This window comes from Schistocerca americana, unplaced genomic scaffold, assembly GCF_021461395.2.
Source record: "Schistocerca americana isolate TAMUIC-IGC-003095 unplaced genomic scaffold, iqSchAmer2.1 HiC_scaffold_139, whole genome shotgun sequence".
Classification (NCBI taxonomy): Eukaryota; Metazoa; Arthropoda; class Insecta; order Orthoptera; family Acrididae; genus Schistocerca; species Schistocerca americana.
In genome coordinates this window covers 331871-345023 of record NW_025725470.1, presented here as the reverse complement: position 1 = coordinate 345023, position 13153 = coordinate 331871, and the positions used below count along the sequence as shown (strand labels likewise).

General features: G+C 53.2%; 41 non-coding genes across 41 annotated transcripts; 27 read left to right on the top strand and 14 right to left on the bottom strand.

Annotated features, from left to right (window-relative positions):
* Positions 1-119: 119 nt before the first annotated feature.
* On the top strand, positions 120-192 carry Trnav-aac. Its single transcript has one exon. It is a non-coding gene; the product is annotated as a tRNA-Val (tRNA).
* A 194-nt stretch (positions 193-386) lies between these two features.
* On the bottom strand, positions 387-458 carry Trnap-agg. Its single transcript has one exon. It is a non-coding gene; the product is annotated as a tRNA-Pro (tRNA).
* A 402-nt stretch (positions 459-860) lies between these two features.
* Positions 861-933, top strand: Trnav-cac. The gene has a single exon. It is a non-coding gene; the product is annotated as a tRNA-Val (tRNA).
* Positions 934-1091: 158 nt separating this feature from the next.
* On the top strand, positions 1092-1164 carry Trnav-aac. The gene has a single exon. It is a non-coding gene; the product is annotated as a tRNA-Val (tRNA).
* Positions 1165-1358: 194 nt separating this feature from the next.
* On the bottom strand, positions 1359-1430 carry Trnap-agg. The gene has a single exon. It is a non-coding gene; the product is annotated as a tRNA-Pro (tRNA).
* A 402-nt stretch (positions 1431-1832) lies between these two features.
* Trnav-cac lies at positions 1833-1905 on the top strand. Its single transcript has one exon. It is a non-coding gene; the product is annotated as a tRNA-Val (tRNA).
* Positions 1906-2063: 158 nt separating this feature from the next.
* On the top strand, positions 2064-2136 carry Trnav-aac. The gene has a single exon. It is a non-coding gene; the product is annotated as a tRNA-Val (tRNA).
* A 194-nt stretch (positions 2137-2330) lies between these two features.
* On the bottom strand, positions 2331-2402 carry Trnap-agg. The gene has a single exon. It is a non-coding gene; the product is annotated as a tRNA-Pro (tRNA).
* A 402-nt stretch (positions 2403-2804) lies between these two features.
* Positions 2805-2877, top strand: Trnav-cac. Its single transcript has one exon. It is a non-coding gene; the product is annotated as a tRNA-Val (tRNA).
* A 158-nt stretch (positions 2878-3035) lies between these two features.
* On the top strand, positions 3036-3108 carry Trnav-aac. Its single transcript has one exon. It is a non-coding gene; the product is annotated as a tRNA-Val (tRNA).
* A 194-nt stretch (positions 3109-3302) lies between these two features.
* Positions 3303-3374, bottom strand: Trnap-agg. Its single transcript has one exon. It is a non-coding gene; the product is annotated as a tRNA-Pro (tRNA).
* A 402-nt stretch (positions 3375-3776) lies between these two features.
* On the top strand, positions 3777-3849 carry Trnav-cac. Its single transcript has one exon. It is a non-coding gene; the product is annotated as a tRNA-Val (tRNA).
* Positions 3850-4007: 158 nt separating this feature from the next.
* Trnav-aac lies at positions 4008-4080 on the top strand. Its single transcript has one exon. It is a non-coding gene; the product is annotated as a tRNA-Val (tRNA).
* A 194-nt stretch (positions 4081-4274) lies between these two features.
* Trnap-agg lies at positions 4275-4346 on the bottom strand. The gene has a single exon. It is a non-coding gene; the product is annotated as a tRNA-Pro (tRNA).
* Positions 4347-4748: 402 nt separating this feature from the next.
* On the top strand, positions 4749-4821 carry Trnav-cac. Its single transcript has one exon. It is a non-coding gene; the product is annotated as a tRNA-Val (tRNA).
* Positions 4822-4979: 158 nt separating this feature from the next.
* Trnav-aac lies at positions 4980-5052 on the top strand. The gene has a single exon. It is a non-coding gene; the product is annotated as a tRNA-Val (tRNA).
* Positions 5053-5246: 194 nt separating this feature from the next.
* Positions 5247-5318, bottom strand: Trnap-agg. Its single transcript has one exon. It is a non-coding gene; the product is annotated as a tRNA-Pro (tRNA).
* Positions 5319-5720: 402 nt separating this feature from the next.
* Positions 5721-5793, top strand: Trnav-cac. The gene has a single exon. It is a non-coding gene; the product is annotated as a tRNA-Val (tRNA).
* A 158-nt stretch (positions 5794-5951) lies between these two features.
* Trnav-aac lies at positions 5952-6024 on the top strand. The gene has a single exon. It is a non-coding gene; the product is annotated as a tRNA-Val (tRNA).
* Positions 6025-6218: 194 nt separating this feature from the next.
* On the bottom strand, positions 6219-6290 carry Trnap-agg. The gene has a single exon. It is a non-coding gene; the product is annotated as a tRNA-Pro (tRNA).
* A 402-nt stretch (positions 6291-6692) lies between these two features.
* Trnav-cac lies at positions 6693-6765 on the top strand. The gene has a single exon. It is a non-coding gene; the product is annotated as a tRNA-Val (tRNA).
* Positions 6766-6923: 158 nt separating this feature from the next.
* On the top strand, positions 6924-6996 carry Trnav-aac. The gene has a single exon. It is a non-coding gene; the product is annotated as a tRNA-Val (tRNA).
* A 194-nt stretch (positions 6997-7190) lies between these two features.
* On the bottom strand, positions 7191-7262 carry Trnap-agg. Its single transcript has one exon. It is a non-coding gene; the product is annotated as a tRNA-Pro (tRNA).
* Positions 7263-7664: 402 nt separating this feature from the next.
* Trnav-cac lies at positions 7665-7737 on the top strand. Its single transcript has one exon. It is a non-coding gene; the product is annotated as a tRNA-Val (tRNA).
* A 158-nt stretch (positions 7738-7895) lies between these two features.
* Positions 7896-7968, top strand: Trnav-aac. The gene has a single exon. It is a non-coding gene; the product is annotated as a tRNA-Val (tRNA).
* Positions 7969-8162: 194 nt separating this feature from the next.
* Trnap-agg lies at positions 8163-8234 on the bottom strand. Its single transcript has one exon. It is a non-coding gene; the product is annotated as a tRNA-Pro (tRNA).
* A 402-nt stretch (positions 8235-8636) lies between these two features.
* Trnav-cac lies at positions 8637-8709 on the top strand. Its single transcript has one exon. It is a non-coding gene; the product is annotated as a tRNA-Val (tRNA).
* Positions 8710-8867: 158 nt separating this feature from the next.
* Trnav-aac lies at positions 8868-8940 on the top strand. The gene has a single exon. It is a non-coding gene; the product is annotated as a tRNA-Val (tRNA).
* A 194-nt stretch (positions 8941-9134) lies between these two features.
* Positions 9135-9206, bottom strand: Trnap-agg. Its single transcript has one exon. It is a non-coding gene; the product is annotated as a tRNA-Pro (tRNA).
* A 402-nt stretch (positions 9207-9608) lies between these two features.
* Trnav-cac lies at positions 9609-9681 on the top strand. Its single transcript has one exon. It is a non-coding gene; the product is annotated as a tRNA-Val (tRNA).
* A 158-nt stretch (positions 9682-9839) lies between these two features.
* On the top strand, positions 9840-9912 carry Trnav-aac. The gene has a single exon. It is a non-coding gene; the product is annotated as a tRNA-Val (tRNA).
* Positions 9913-10106: 194 nt separating this feature from the next.
* On the bottom strand, positions 10107-10178 carry Trnap-agg. Its single transcript has one exon. It is a non-coding gene; the product is annotated as a tRNA-Pro (tRNA).
* A 402-nt stretch (positions 10179-10580) lies between these two features.
* Trnav-cac lies at positions 10581-10653 on the top strand. The gene has a single exon. It is a non-coding gene; the product is annotated as a tRNA-Val (tRNA).
* A 158-nt stretch (positions 10654-10811) lies between these two features.
* Trnav-aac lies at positions 10812-10884 on the top strand. Its single transcript has one exon. It is a non-coding gene; the product is annotated as a tRNA-Val (tRNA).
* A 194-nt stretch (positions 10885-11078) lies between these two features.
* Trnap-agg lies at positions 11079-11150 on the bottom strand. Its single transcript has one exon. It is a non-coding gene; the product is annotated as a tRNA-Pro (tRNA).
* Positions 11151-11552: 402 nt separating this feature from the next.
* Positions 11553-11625, top strand: Trnav-cac. Its single transcript has one exon. It is a non-coding gene; the product is annotated as a tRNA-Val (tRNA).
* Positions 11626-11783: 158 nt separating this feature from the next.
* Trnav-aac lies at positions 11784-11856 on the top strand. The gene has a single exon. It is a non-coding gene; the product is annotated as a tRNA-Val (tRNA).
* A 194-nt stretch (positions 11857-12050) lies between these two features.
* Trnap-agg lies at positions 12051-12122 on the bottom strand. The gene has a single exon. It is a non-coding gene; the product is annotated as a tRNA-Pro (tRNA).
* Positions 12123-12524: 402 nt separating this feature from the next.
* On the top strand, positions 12525-12597 carry Trnav-cac. Its single transcript has one exon. It is a non-coding gene; the product is annotated as a tRNA-Val (tRNA).
* A 159-nt stretch (positions 12598-12756) lies between these two features.
* Trnav-aac lies at positions 12757-12829 on the top strand. Its single transcript has one exon. It is a non-coding gene; the product is annotated as a tRNA-Val (tRNA).
* A 194-nt stretch (positions 12830-13023) lies between these two features.
* Positions 13024-13095, bottom strand: Trnap-agg. Its single transcript has one exon. It is a non-coding gene; the product is annotated as a tRNA-Pro (tRNA).
* Between the last annotated feature and the right edge of the window lie 58 nt (positions 13096-13153).

Sequence of the window (13153 nt, the reverse complement as noted above, 5' to 3'; positions counted from 1 at the left end):
ACGTCGTGTGTGGATCTGCTGCATGTCCCTTCGTTTTGCAAGTACCACATTTATTGAATTTTTGAGTTACGATGGCAACATCAGTACAAGTTGTCTGTGAAGTAAGGTGCACACAAGCAGTTTCCGTGGTGTAGCGGTTATCACGTCTGCCTAACACGCAGAAGGTCCCCGCTTCGATCCCGGGCGGAAACACTTTTTCATCACTTTAAGCAAGACTTACTAACATGCATCTGCTACCATCTGTACCCGAAACCTTCGTAATCGCCTTCACGCGTCGGACCAGAGTGTCAATTGCTCACATCGAATAAGAAATTCATTTGATATTGACGGCGAGCTTTTTGCGCTGACTCAGCCACTGACGTGCGATCAGTTTGCACAAAACGCTAGGGCTCGTCCGGGATTTGAACCCGGGACCTCCTGCACCCTAAGCAGGAATCATACCCCTAGACCAACGAGCCCTGTGACACGGCGAATGCCAATTGTTGCAGTCCCTAGATGTCGTCCAGGGTGCCCTGGAAGTCTCGTGTACGCTGGCGGGATGGGGGCGGCGCGAATTCCCGCAGTCGGCGGCCTTCCTGGGCTATTGGTACCTTCATGTAGAGCTGCCGCTGGGCTCGCACTGCCTGCTGCTGAGAAAGTGATTGCTTTTGCTGATATGACTTGCAATAACGACTGCGCGAAACGCCGCTATCTCGTTAGGGGTGCTACGGCAGACACCCTCTCGAGCACCCCGAAGACTTCTTGAGCCCTTGCCTGTGATGGGTTCCAGGCTGACAAAAGAACTGTCGTGTGTGCATTCGCGGACTTGAGAAAGGCTGAGGCAAGTTCGAGTGAACAAGGATGGACTCCTCGGGTCCGTCGTTTCCGTAGTGTAGCGGTTATCACGTCTGCTTCACACGCAGAAGGTCCCAGGTTCGATCCCGGGCGGGAACAGTATTTTCCTGCCTATGTCGTATTGTCCTCCAATGAGCCACGTCGTGTGTGGATCTGCTGCATGTCCCTTCGTTTTGCAAGTACCACATTTATTGAATTTTTGAGTTACGATGGCAACATCACTACAAGTTGTCTGTGAAGTAAGGTGCACACAAGCAGTTTCCGTGGTGTAGCGGTTATCACGTCTGCGTAACACGCAGAAGGTCCCCGGTTCGATCCCGGGCGGAAACACTTTTTCATCACTTTAAGCAAGACTTACTAACATGCATCTGCTACCATCTGTACCCGAAACCTTCGTAATCGCCTTCACGCGTCGGACCAGAGTGTCAATTGCTCACATCGAATAAGAAATTCATTTGATATTGACGGCGAGCTTTTTGCGCTGACTCAGCCACTGACGTGCGATCAGTTTGCACAAAACGCTAGGGCTCGTCCGGGATTTGAACCCGGGACCTCCTGCACCCTAAGCAGGAATCATACCCCTAGACCAACGAGCCCTGTGACACGGCGAATGCCAATTGTTGCAGTCCCTAGATGTCGTCCAGGGTGCCCTGGAAGTCTCGTGTACGCTGGCGGGATGGGGGCGGCGCGAATTCCCGCAGTCGGCGGCCTTCCTGGGCTATTGGTACCTTCATGTAGAGCTGCCGCTGGGCTCGCACTGCCTGCTGCTGAGAAAGTGATTGCTTTTGCTGGTATGACTTGCAATAACGACTGCGTGAAACGCCGCTATCTCGTTAGGGGTGCTACGGCAGACACCCTCTCGAGCACCCCGAAGACTTCTTGAGCCCTCGGCTGTGATGGGTTCCAGGCTGACAAAAGAACTGTCGTGTGTGCATTCGCGGACTTGAGAAAGGCTGAGGCAAGTTCGAGTGAACAAGGATGGACTCCTCGGGTCCGCCGTTTCCGTAGTGTAGCGGTTATCACGTCTGCTTCACACGCAGAAGGTCCCAGGTTCGATCCCGGGCGGGAACAGTATTTTCCTGCCTATGTCGTATTGTCCTCCAATGAGCCACGTCGTGTGTGGATCTGCTGCATGTCCCTTCGTTTTGCAAGTACCACATTTATTGAATTTTTGAGTTACGATGGCAACATCACTACAAGTTGTCTGTGAAGTAAGGTGCACACAAGCAGTTTCCGTGGTGTAGCGGTTATCACGTCTGCGTAACACGCAGAAGGTCCCCGGTTCGATCCCGGGCGGAAACACTTTTTCATCACTTTAAGCAAGACTTACTAACATGCATCTGCTACCATCTGTACCCGAAACCTTCGTAATCGCCTTCACGCGTCGGACCAGAGTGTCAATTGCTCACATCGAATAAGAAATTCATTTGATATTGACGGCGAGCTTTTTGCGCTGACTCAGCCACTGACGTGCGATCAGTTTGCACAAAACGCTAGGGCTCGTCCGGGATTTGAACCCGGGACCTCCTGCACCCTAAGCAGGAATCATACCCCTAGACCAACGAGCCCTGTGACACGGCGAATGCCAATTGTTGCAGTCCCTAGATGTCGTCCAGGGTGCCCTGGAAGTCTCGTGTACGCTGGCGGGATGGGGGCGGCGCGAATTCCCGCAGTCGGCGGCCTTCCTGGGCTATTGGTACCTTCATGTAGAGCTGCCGCTGGGCTCGCACTGCCTGCTGCTGAGAAAGTGATTGCTTTTGCTGGTATGACTTGCAATAACGACTGCGTGAAACGCCGCTATCTCGTTAGGGGTGCTACGGCAGACACCCTCTCGAGCACCCCGAAGACTTCTTGAGCCCTCGGCTGTGATGGGTTCCAGGCTGACAAAAGAACTGTCGTGTGTGCATTCGCGGACTTGAGAAAGGCTGAGGCAAGTTCGAGTGAACAAGGATGGACTCCTCGGGTCCGCCGTTTCCGTAGTGTAGCGGTTATCACGTCTGCTTCACACGCAGAAGGTCCCCGGTTCGATCCCGGGCGGAAACAGTATTTTCTTGCCTATGTCGTATTGTCCTCCAATGAGCCACGTCGTGTGTGGATCTGCTGCATGTCCCTTCGTTTTGCAAGTACCACATTTATTGAATTTTTGAGTTACGATGGCAACATCACTACAAGTTGTCTGTGAAGTAGGGTGCACACAAGCAGTTTCCGTGGTGTAGCGGTTATCACGTCTGCGTAACACGCAGAAGGTCCCCGGTTCGATCCCGGGCGGAAACACTTTTTCATCACTTTAAGCAAGACTTACTAACATGCATCTGCTACCATCTGTACCCGAAACCTTCGTAATCGCCTTCACGCGTCGGACCAGAGTGTCAATTGCTCACATCGAATAAGAAATTCATTTGATATTGACGGCGAGCTTTTTGCGCTGACTCAGCCACTGACGTGCGATCAGTTTGCACAAAACGCTAGGGCTCGTCCGGGATTTGAACCCGGGACCTCCTGCACCCTAAGCAGGAATCATACCCCTAGACCAACGAGCCCTGTGACACGGCGAATGCCAATTGTTGCAGTCCCTAGATGTCGTCCAGGGTGCCCTGGAAGTCTCGTGTACGCTGGCGGGATGGGGGCGGCGCGAATTCCCGCAGTCGGCGGCCTTCCTGGGCTATTGGTACCTTCATGTAGAGCTGCCGCTGGGCTCGCACTGCCTGCTGCTGAGAAAGTGATTGCTTTTGCTGGTATGACTTGCAATAACGACTGCGTGAAACGCCGCTATCTCGTTAGGGGTGCTACGGCAGACACCCTCTCGAGCACCCCGAAGACTTCTTGAGCCCTCGGCTGTGATGGGTTCCAGGCTGACAAAAGAACTGTCGTGTGTGCATTCGCGGACTTGAGAAAGGCTGAGGCAAGTTCGAGTGAACAAGGATGGACTCCTCGGGTCCGCCGTTTCCGTAGTGTAGCGGTTATCACGTCTGCTTCACACGCAGAAGGTCCCCGGTTCGATCCCGGGCGGAAACAGTATTTTCTTGCCTATGTCGTATTGTCCTCCAATGAGCCACGTCGTGTGTGGATCTGCTGCATGTCCCTTCGTTTTGCAAGTACCACATTTATTGAATTTTTGAGTTACGATGGCAACATCACTACAAGTTGTCTGTGAAGTAAGGTGCACACAAGCAGTTTCCGTGGTGTAGCGGTTATCACGTCTGCCTAACACGCAGAAGGTCCCCGCTTCGATCCCGGGCGGAAACACTTTTTCATCACTTTAAGCAAGACTTACTAACATGCATCTGCTACCATCTGTACCCGAAACCTTCGTAATCGCCTTCACGCGTCGGACCAGAGTGTCAATTGCTCACATCGAATAAGAAATTCATTTGATATTGACGGCGAGCTTTTTGCGCTGACTCAGCCACTGACGTGCGATCAGTTTGCACAAAACGCTAGGGCTCGTCCGGGATTTGAACCCGGGACCTCCTGCACCCTAAGCAGGAATCATACCCCTAGACCAACGAGCCCTGTGACACGGCGAATGCCAATTGTTGCAGTCCCTAGATGTCGTCCAGGGTGCCCTGGAAGTCTCGTGTACGCTGGCGGGATGGGGGCGGCGCGAATTCCCGCAGTCGGCGGCCTTCCTGGGCTATTGGTACCTTCATGTAGAGCTGCCGCTGGGCTCGCACTGCCTGCTGCTGAGAAAGTGATTGCTTTTGCTGGTATGACTTGCAATAACGACTGCGTGAAACGCCGCTATCTCGTTAGGGGTGCTACGGCAGACACCCTCTCGAGCACCCCGAAGACTTCTTGAGCCCTCGGCTGTGATGGGTTCCAGGCTGACAAAAGAACTGTCGTGTGTGCATTCGCGGACTTGAGAAAGGCTGAGGCAAGTTCGAGTGAACAAGGATGGACTCCTCGGGTCCGTCGTTTCCGTAGTGTAGCGGTTATCACGTCTGCTTCACACGCAGAAGGTCCCCGGTTCGATCCCGGGCGGAAACAGTATTTTCTTGCCTATGTCGTATTGTCCTCCAATGAGCCACGTCGTGTGTGGATCTGCTGCATGTCCCTTCGTTTTGCAAGTACCACATTTATTGAATTTTTGAGTTACGATGGCAACATCACTACAAGTTGTCTGTGAAGTAAGGTGCACACAAGCAGTTTCCGTGGTGTAGCGGTTATCACGTCTGCGTAACACGCAGAAGGTCCCCGGTTCGATCCCGGGCGGAAACACTTTTTCATCACTTTAAGCAAGACTTACTAACATGCATCTGCTACCATCTGTACCCGAAACCTTCGTAATCGCCTTCACGCGTCGGACCAGAGTGTCAATTGCTCACATCGAATAAGAAATTCATTTGATATTGACGGCGAGCTTTTTGCGCTGACTCAGCCACTGACGTGCGATCAGTTTGCACAAAACGCTAGGGCTCGTCCGGGATTTGAACCCGGGACCTCCTGCACCCTAAGCAGGAATCATACCCCTAGACCAACGAGCCCTGTGACACGGCGAATGCCAATTGTTGCAGTCCCTAGATGTCGTCCAGGGTGCCCTGGAAGTCTCGTGTACGCTGGCGGGATGGGGGCGGCGCGAATTCCCGCAGTCGGCGGCCTTCCTGGGCTATTGGTACCTTCATGTAGAGCTGCCGCTGGGCTCGCACTGCCTGCTGCTGAGAAAGTGATTGCTTTTGCTGGTATGACTTGCAATAACGACTGCGTGAAACGCCGCTATCTCGTTAGGGGTGCTACGGCAGACACCCTCTCGAGCACCCCGAAGACTTCTTGAGCCCTCGGCTGTGATGGGTTCCAGGCTGACAAAAGAACTGTCGTGTGTGCATTCGCGGACTAGAGAAAGGCTGAGGCAAGTTCGAGTGAACAAGGATGGACTCCTCGGGTCCGTCGTTTCCGTAGTTTAGCGGTTATCACGTCTGCTTCACACGCAGAAGGTCCCCGGTTCGATCCCGGGCGGGAACAGTATTTTCTTGCCTATGTCGTACTGTCCTCCAATGAGCCACGTCGTGTGTGGATCTGCTGCATGTCCCTTCGTTTTGCAAGTACCACATTTATTGAATTTTTGAGTTACGATGGCAACATCAGTACAAGTTGTCTGTGAAGTAAGGTGCACACAAGCAGTTTCCGTGGTGTAGCGGTTATCACGTCTGCCTAACACGCAGAAGGTCCCCGCTTCGATCCCGGGCGGAAACACTTTTTCATCACTTTAAGCAAGACTTACTAACATGCATCTGCTACCATCTGTACCCGAAACCTTCGTAATCGCCTTCACGCGTCGGACCAGAGTGTCAATTGCTCACATCGAATAAGAAATTCATTTGATATTGACGGCGAGCTTTTTGCGCTGACTCAGCCACTGACGTGCGATCAGTTTGCACAAAACGCTAGGGCTCGTCCGGGATTTGAACCCGGGACCTCCTGCACCCTAAGCAGGAATCATACCCCTAGACCAACGAGCCCTGTGACACGGCGAATGCCAATTGTTGCAGTCCCTAGATGTCGTCCAGGGTGCCCTGGAAGTCTCGTGTACGCTGGCGGGATGGGGGCGGCGCGAATTCCCGCAGTCGGCGGCCTTCCTGGGCTATTGGTACCTTCATGTAGAGCTGCCGCTGGGCTCGCACTGCCTGCTGCTGAGAAAGTGATTGCTTTTGCTGGTATGACTTGCAATAACGACTGCGTGAAACGCCGCTATCTCGTTAGGGGTGCTACGGCAGACACCCTCTCGAGCACCCCGAAGACTTCTTGAGCCCTCGGCTGTGATGGGTTCCAGGCTGACAAAAGAACTGTCGTGTGTGCATTCGCGGACTTGAGAAAGGCTGAGGCAAGTTCGAGTGAACAAGGATGGACTCCTCGGGTCCGTCGTTTCCGTAGTGTAGCGGTTATCACGTCTGCTTCACACGCAGAAGGTCCCCGGTTCGATCCCGGGCGGAAACAGTATTTTCTTGCCTATGTCGTATTGTCCTCCAATGAGCCACGTCGTGTGTGGATCTGCTGCATGTCCCTTCGTTTTGCAAGTACCACATTTATTGAATTTTTGAGTTACGATGGCAACATCACTACAAGTTGTCTGTGAAGTAAGGTGCACACAAGCAGTTTCCGTGGTGTAGCGGTTATCACGTCTGCCTAACACGCAGAAGGTCCCCGCTTCGATCCCGGGCGGAAACACTTTTTCATCACTTTAAGCAAGACTTACTAACATGCATCTGCTACCATCTGTACCCGAAACCTTCGTAATCGCCTTCACGCGTCGGACCAGAGTGTCAATTGCTCACATCGAATAAGAAATTCATTTGATATTGACGGCGAGCTTTTTGCGCTGACTCAGCCACTGACGTGCGATCAGTTTGCACAAAACGCTAGGGCTCGTCCGGGATTTGAACCCGGGACCTCCTGCACCCTAAGCAGGAATCATACCCCTAGACCAACGAGCCCTGTGACACGGCGAATGCCAATTGTTGCAGTCCCTAGATGTCGTCCAGGGTGCCCTGGAAGTCTCGTGTACGCTGGCGGGATGGGGGCGGCGCGAATTCCCGCAGTCGGCGGCCTTCCTGGGCTATTGGTACCTTCATGTAGAGCTGCCGCTGGGCTCGCACTGCCTGCTGCTGAGAAAGTGATTGCTTTTGCTGGTATGACTTGCAATAACGACTGCGTGAAACGCCGCTATCTCGTTAGGGGTGCTACGGCAGACACCCTCTCGAGCACCCCGAAGACTTCTTGAGCCCTCGGCTGTGATGGGTTCCAGGCTGACAAAAGAACTGTCGTGTGTGCATTCGCGGACTTGAGAAAGGCTGAGGCAAGTTCGAGTGAACAAGGATGGACTCCTCGGGTCCGTCGTTTCCGTAGTGTAGCGGTTATCACGTCTGCTTCACACGCAGAAGGTCCCCGGTTCGATCCCGGGCGGAAACAGTATTTTCTTGCCTATGTCGTATTGTCCTCCAATGAGCCACGTCGTGTGTGGATCTGCTGCATGTCCCTTCGTTTTGCAAGTACCACATTTATTGAATTTTTGAGTTACGATGGCAACATCACTACAAGTTGTCTGTGAAGTAAGGTGCACACAAGCAGTTTCCGTGGTGTAGCGGTTATCACGTCTGCCTAACACGCAGAAGGTCCCCGGTTCGATCCCGGGCGGAAACACTTTTTCATCACTTTAAGCAAGACTTACTAACATGCATCTGCTACCATCTGTACCCGAAACCTTCGTAATCGCCTTCACGCGTCGGACCAGAGTGTCAATTGCTCACATCGAATAAGAAATTCATTTGATATTGACGGCGAGCTTTTTGCGCTGACTCAGCCACTGACGTGCGATCAGTTTGCACAAAACGCTAGGGCTCGTCCGGGATTTGAACCCGGGACCTCCTGCACCCTAAGCAGGAATCATACCCCTAGACCAACGAGCCCTGTGACACGGCGAATGCCAATTGTTGCAGTCCCTAGATGTCGTCCAGGGTGCCCTGGAAGTCTCGTGTACGCTGGCGGGATGGGGGCGGCGCGAATTCCCGCAGTCGGCGGCCTTCCTGGGCTATTGGTACCTTCATGTAGAGCTGCCGCTGGGCTCGCACTGCCTGCTGCTGAGAAAGTGATTGCTTTTGCTGGTATGACTTGCAATAACGACTGCGTGAAACGCCGCTATCTCGTTAGGGGTGCTACGGCAGACACCCTCTCGAGCACCCCGAAGACTTCTTGAGCCCTCGGCTGTGATGGGTTCCAGGCTGACAAAAGAACTGTCGTGTGTGCATTCGCGGACTAGAGAAAGGCTGAGGCAAGTGCGAGTGAACAAGGATGGACTCCTCGGGTCCGTCGTTTCCGTAGTTTAGCGGTTATCACGTCTGCTTCACACGCAGAAGGTCCCCGGTTCGATCCCGGGCGGGAACAGTATTTTCTTGCCTATGTCGTACTGTCCTCCAATGAGCCACGTCGTGTGTGGATCTGCTGCATGTCCCTTCGTTTTGCAAGTACCACATTTATTGAATTTTTGAGTTACGATGGCAACATCACTACAAGTTGTCTGTGAAGTAAGGTGCACACAAGCAGTTTCCGTGGTGTAGCGGTTATCACGTCTGCCTAACACGCAGAAGGTCCCCGGTTCGATCCCGGGCGGAAACACTTTTTCATCACTTTAAGCAAGACTTACTAACATGCATCTGCTACCATCTGTACCCGAAACCTTCGTAATCGCCTTCACGCGTCGGACCAGAGTGTCAATTGCTCACATCGAATAAGAAATTAATTTGATATTGACGGCGAGCTTTTTGCGCTGACTCAGCCACTGACGTGCGATCAGTTTGCACAAAACGCTAGGGCTCGTCCGGGATTTGAACCCGGGACCTCCTGCACCCTAAGCAGGAATCATACCCCTAGACCAACGAGCCCTGTGACACGGCGAACGCCAATTGTTGCAGTCCCTAGATGTCGTCCAGGGTGCCCTGGAAGTCTCGTGTACGCTGGCGGGATGGGGGCGGCGCGAATTCCCGCAGTCGGCGGCCTTCCTGGGCTATTGGTACCTTCATGTAGAGCTGCCGCTGGGCTCGCACTGCCTGCTGCTGAGAAAGTGATTGCTTTTGCTGGTATGACTTGCAATAACGACTGCGTGAAACGCCGCTATCTCGTTAGGGGTGCTACGGCAGACACCCTCTCGAGCACCCCGAAGACTTCTTGAGCCCTCGGCTGTGATGGGTTCCAGGCTGACAAAAGAACTGTCGTGTGTGCATTCGCGGACTAGAGAAAGGCTGAGGCAAGTTCGAGTGAACAAGGATGGACTCCTCGGGTCCGTCGTTTCCGTAGTTTAGCGGTTATCACGTCTGCTTCACACGCAGAAGGTCCCCGGTTCGATCCCGGGCGGGAACAGTATTTTCTTGCCTATGTCGTACTGTCCTCCAATGAGCCACGTCGTGTGTGGATCTGCTGCATGTCCCTTCGTTTTGCAAGTACCACATTTATTGAATTTTTGAGTTACGATGGCAACATCAGTACAAGTTGTCTGTGAAGTAAGGTGCACACAAGCAGTTTCCGTGGTGTAGCGGTTATCACGTCTGCCTAACACGCAGAAGGTCCCCGCTTCGATCCCGGGCGGAAACACTTTTTCATCACTTTAAGCAAGACTTACTAACATGCATCTGCTACCATCTGTACCCGAAACCTTCGTAATCGCCTTCACGCGTCGGACCAGAGTGTCAATTGCTCACATCGAATAAGAAATTCATTTGATATTGACGGCGAGCTTTTTGCGCTGACTCAGCCACTGACGTGCGATCAGTTTGCACAAAACGCTAGGGCTCGTCCGGGATTTGAACCCGGGACCTCCTGCACCCTAAGCAGGAATCATACCCCTAGACCAACGAGCCCTGTGACACGGCGAATGCCAATTGTTGCAGTCCCTAGATGTCGTCCAGGGTGCCCTGGAAGTCTCGTGTACGCTGGCGGGATGGGGGCGGCGCGAATTCCCGCAGTCGGCGGCCTTCCTGGGCTATTGGTACCTTCATGTAGAGCTGCCGCTGGGCTCGCACTGCCTGCTGCTGAGAAAGTGATTGCTTTTGCTGGTATGACTTGCAATAACGACTGCGTGAAACGCCGCTATCTCGTTAGGGGTGCTACGGCAGACACCCTCTCGAGCACCCCGAAGACTTCTTGAGCCCTCGGCTGTGATGGGTTCCAGGCTGACAAAAGAACTGTCGTGTGTGCATTCGCGGACTTGAGAAAGGCTGAGGCAAGTTCGAGTGAACAAGGATGGACTCCTCGGGTCCGTCGTTTCCGTAGTGTAGCGGTTATCACGTCTGCTTCACACGCAGAAGGTCCCCGGTTCGATCCCGGGCGGCAACAGTATTTTCCTGCCTATGTCGTATTGTCCTCCAATGAGCCACGTCGTGTGTGGATCTGCTGCATGTCCCTTCGTTTTGCAAGTACCGCATTTATTGAATTTTTGAGTTACGATGGCAACATCAGTACAAGTTGTCTGTGAAGTAAGGTGCACACAAGCAGTTTCCGTGGTGTAGCGGTTATCACGTCTGCCTAACACGCAGAAGGTCCCCGCTTCGATCCCGGGCGGAAACACTTTTTCATCACTTTAAGCAAGACTTACTAACATGCATCTGCTACCATCTGTACCCGAAACCTTCGTAATCGCCTTCACGCGTCGGACCAGAGTGTCAATTGCTCACATCGAATAAGAAATTCATTTGATATTGACGGCGAGCTTTTTGCGCTGACTCAGCCACTGACGTGCGATCAGTTTGCACAAAACGCTAGGGCTCGTCCTGGATTTGAACCCGGGACCTCCTGCACCCTAAGCAGGAATCATACCCCTAGACCAACGAGCCCTGTGACACGGCGAATGCCAATTGTTGCAGTCCCTAGATGTCGTCCAGGGTGCCCTGGAAGTCTCGTGTACGCTGGCGGGATGGGGGCGGCGCGAATTCCCGCAGTCGGCGGCCTTCCTGGGCTATTGGTACCTTCATGTAGAGCTGCCGCTGGGCTCGCACTGCCTGCTGCTGAGAAAGTGATTGCTTTTGCTGGTATGACTTGCAATAACGACTGCGTGAAACGCCGCTATCTCGTTAGGGGTGCTACGGCAGACACCCTCTCGAGCACCCCGAAGACTTCTTGAGCCCTCGGCTGTGATGGGTTCCAGGCTGACAAAAGAACTGTCGTGTGTGCATTCGCGGACTAGAGAAAGGCTGAGGCAAGTTCGAGTGAACAAGGATGGACTCCTCGGGTCCGTCGTTTCCGTAGTTTAGCGGTTATCACGTCTGCTTCACACGCAGAAGGTCCCCGGTTCGATCCCGGGCGGGAACAGTATTTTCTTGCCTATGTCGTACTGTCCTCCAATGAGCCACGTCGTGTGTGGATCTGCTGCATGTCCCTTCGTTTTGCAAGTACCACATTTATTGAATTTTTGAGTTACGATGGCAACATCAGTACAAGTTGTCTGTGAAGTAAGGTGCACACAAGCAGTTTCCGTGGTGTAGCGGTTATCACGTCTGCCTAACACGCAGAAGGTCCCCGGTTCGATCCCGGGCGGAAACACTTTCTCATCACTTTAAGCAAGACTTACTAACATGCATCTGCTACCATCTGTACCCGAAACCTTCGTAATCGCCTTCACGCGTCGGACCAGAGTGTCAATTGCTCACATCGAATAAGAAATTCATTTGATATTGACGGCGAGCTTTTTGCGCTGACTCAGCCACTGACGTGCGATCAGTTTGCACAAAACGCTAGGGCTCGTCCGGGATTTGAACCCGGGACCTCCTGCACCCTAAGCAGGAATCATACCCCTAGACCAACGAGCCCTGTGACACGGCGAACGCCAATTGTTGCAGTCCCTAGATGTCGTCCAGGGTGCCCTGGAAGTCTCGTGTACGCTGGCGGGATGGGGGCGGCGCGAATTCCCGCAGTCGGCGGCCTTCCTGGGCTATTGGTACCTTCATGTAGAGCTGCCGCTGGGCTGGCACTGCCTGCTGCTGAGAAAGTGATTGCTTTTGCTGGTATGACTTGCAATAACGACTGCGTGAAACGCCGCTATCTCGTTAGGGGTGCTACGGCAGACACCCTCTCGAGCACCCCGAAGACTTCTTGAGCCCTCGGCTGTGATGGGTTCCAGGCTGACAAAAGAACTGTCGTGTGTGCATTCGCGGACTAGAGAAAGGCTGAGGCAAGTTCGAGTGAACAAGGATGGACTCCTCGGGTCCGTCGTTTCCGTAGTTTAGCGGTTATCACGTCTGCTTCACACGCAGAAGGTCCCCGGTTCGATCCCGGGCGGGAACAGTATTTTCTTGCCTATGTCGTACTGTCCTCCAATGAGCCACGTCGTGTGTGGATCTGCTGCATGTCCCTTCGTTTTGCAAAGTACCACATTTATTGAATTTTTGAGTTACGATGGCAACATCAGTACAAGTTGTCTGTGAAGTAAGGTGCACACAAGCAGTTTCCGTGGTGTAGCGGTTATCACGTCTGCCTAACACGCAGAAGGTCCCCGCTTCGATCCCGGGCGGAAACACTTTTTCATCACTTTAAGCAAGACTTACTAACATGCATCTGCTACCATCTGTACCCGAAACCTTCGTAATCGCCTTCACGCGTCGGACCAGAGTGTCAATTGCTCACATCGAATAAGAAATTCATTTGATATTGACGGCGAGCTTTTTGCGCTGACTCAGCCACTGACGTGCGATCAGTTTGCACAAAACGCTAGGGCTCGTCCGGGATTTGAACCCGGGACCTCCTGCACCCTAAGCAGGAATCATACCCCTAGACCAACGAGCCCTGTGACACGGCGAATGCCAATTGTTGCAGTCCCTAGATGTCGTCCAGGGTGCCCTGG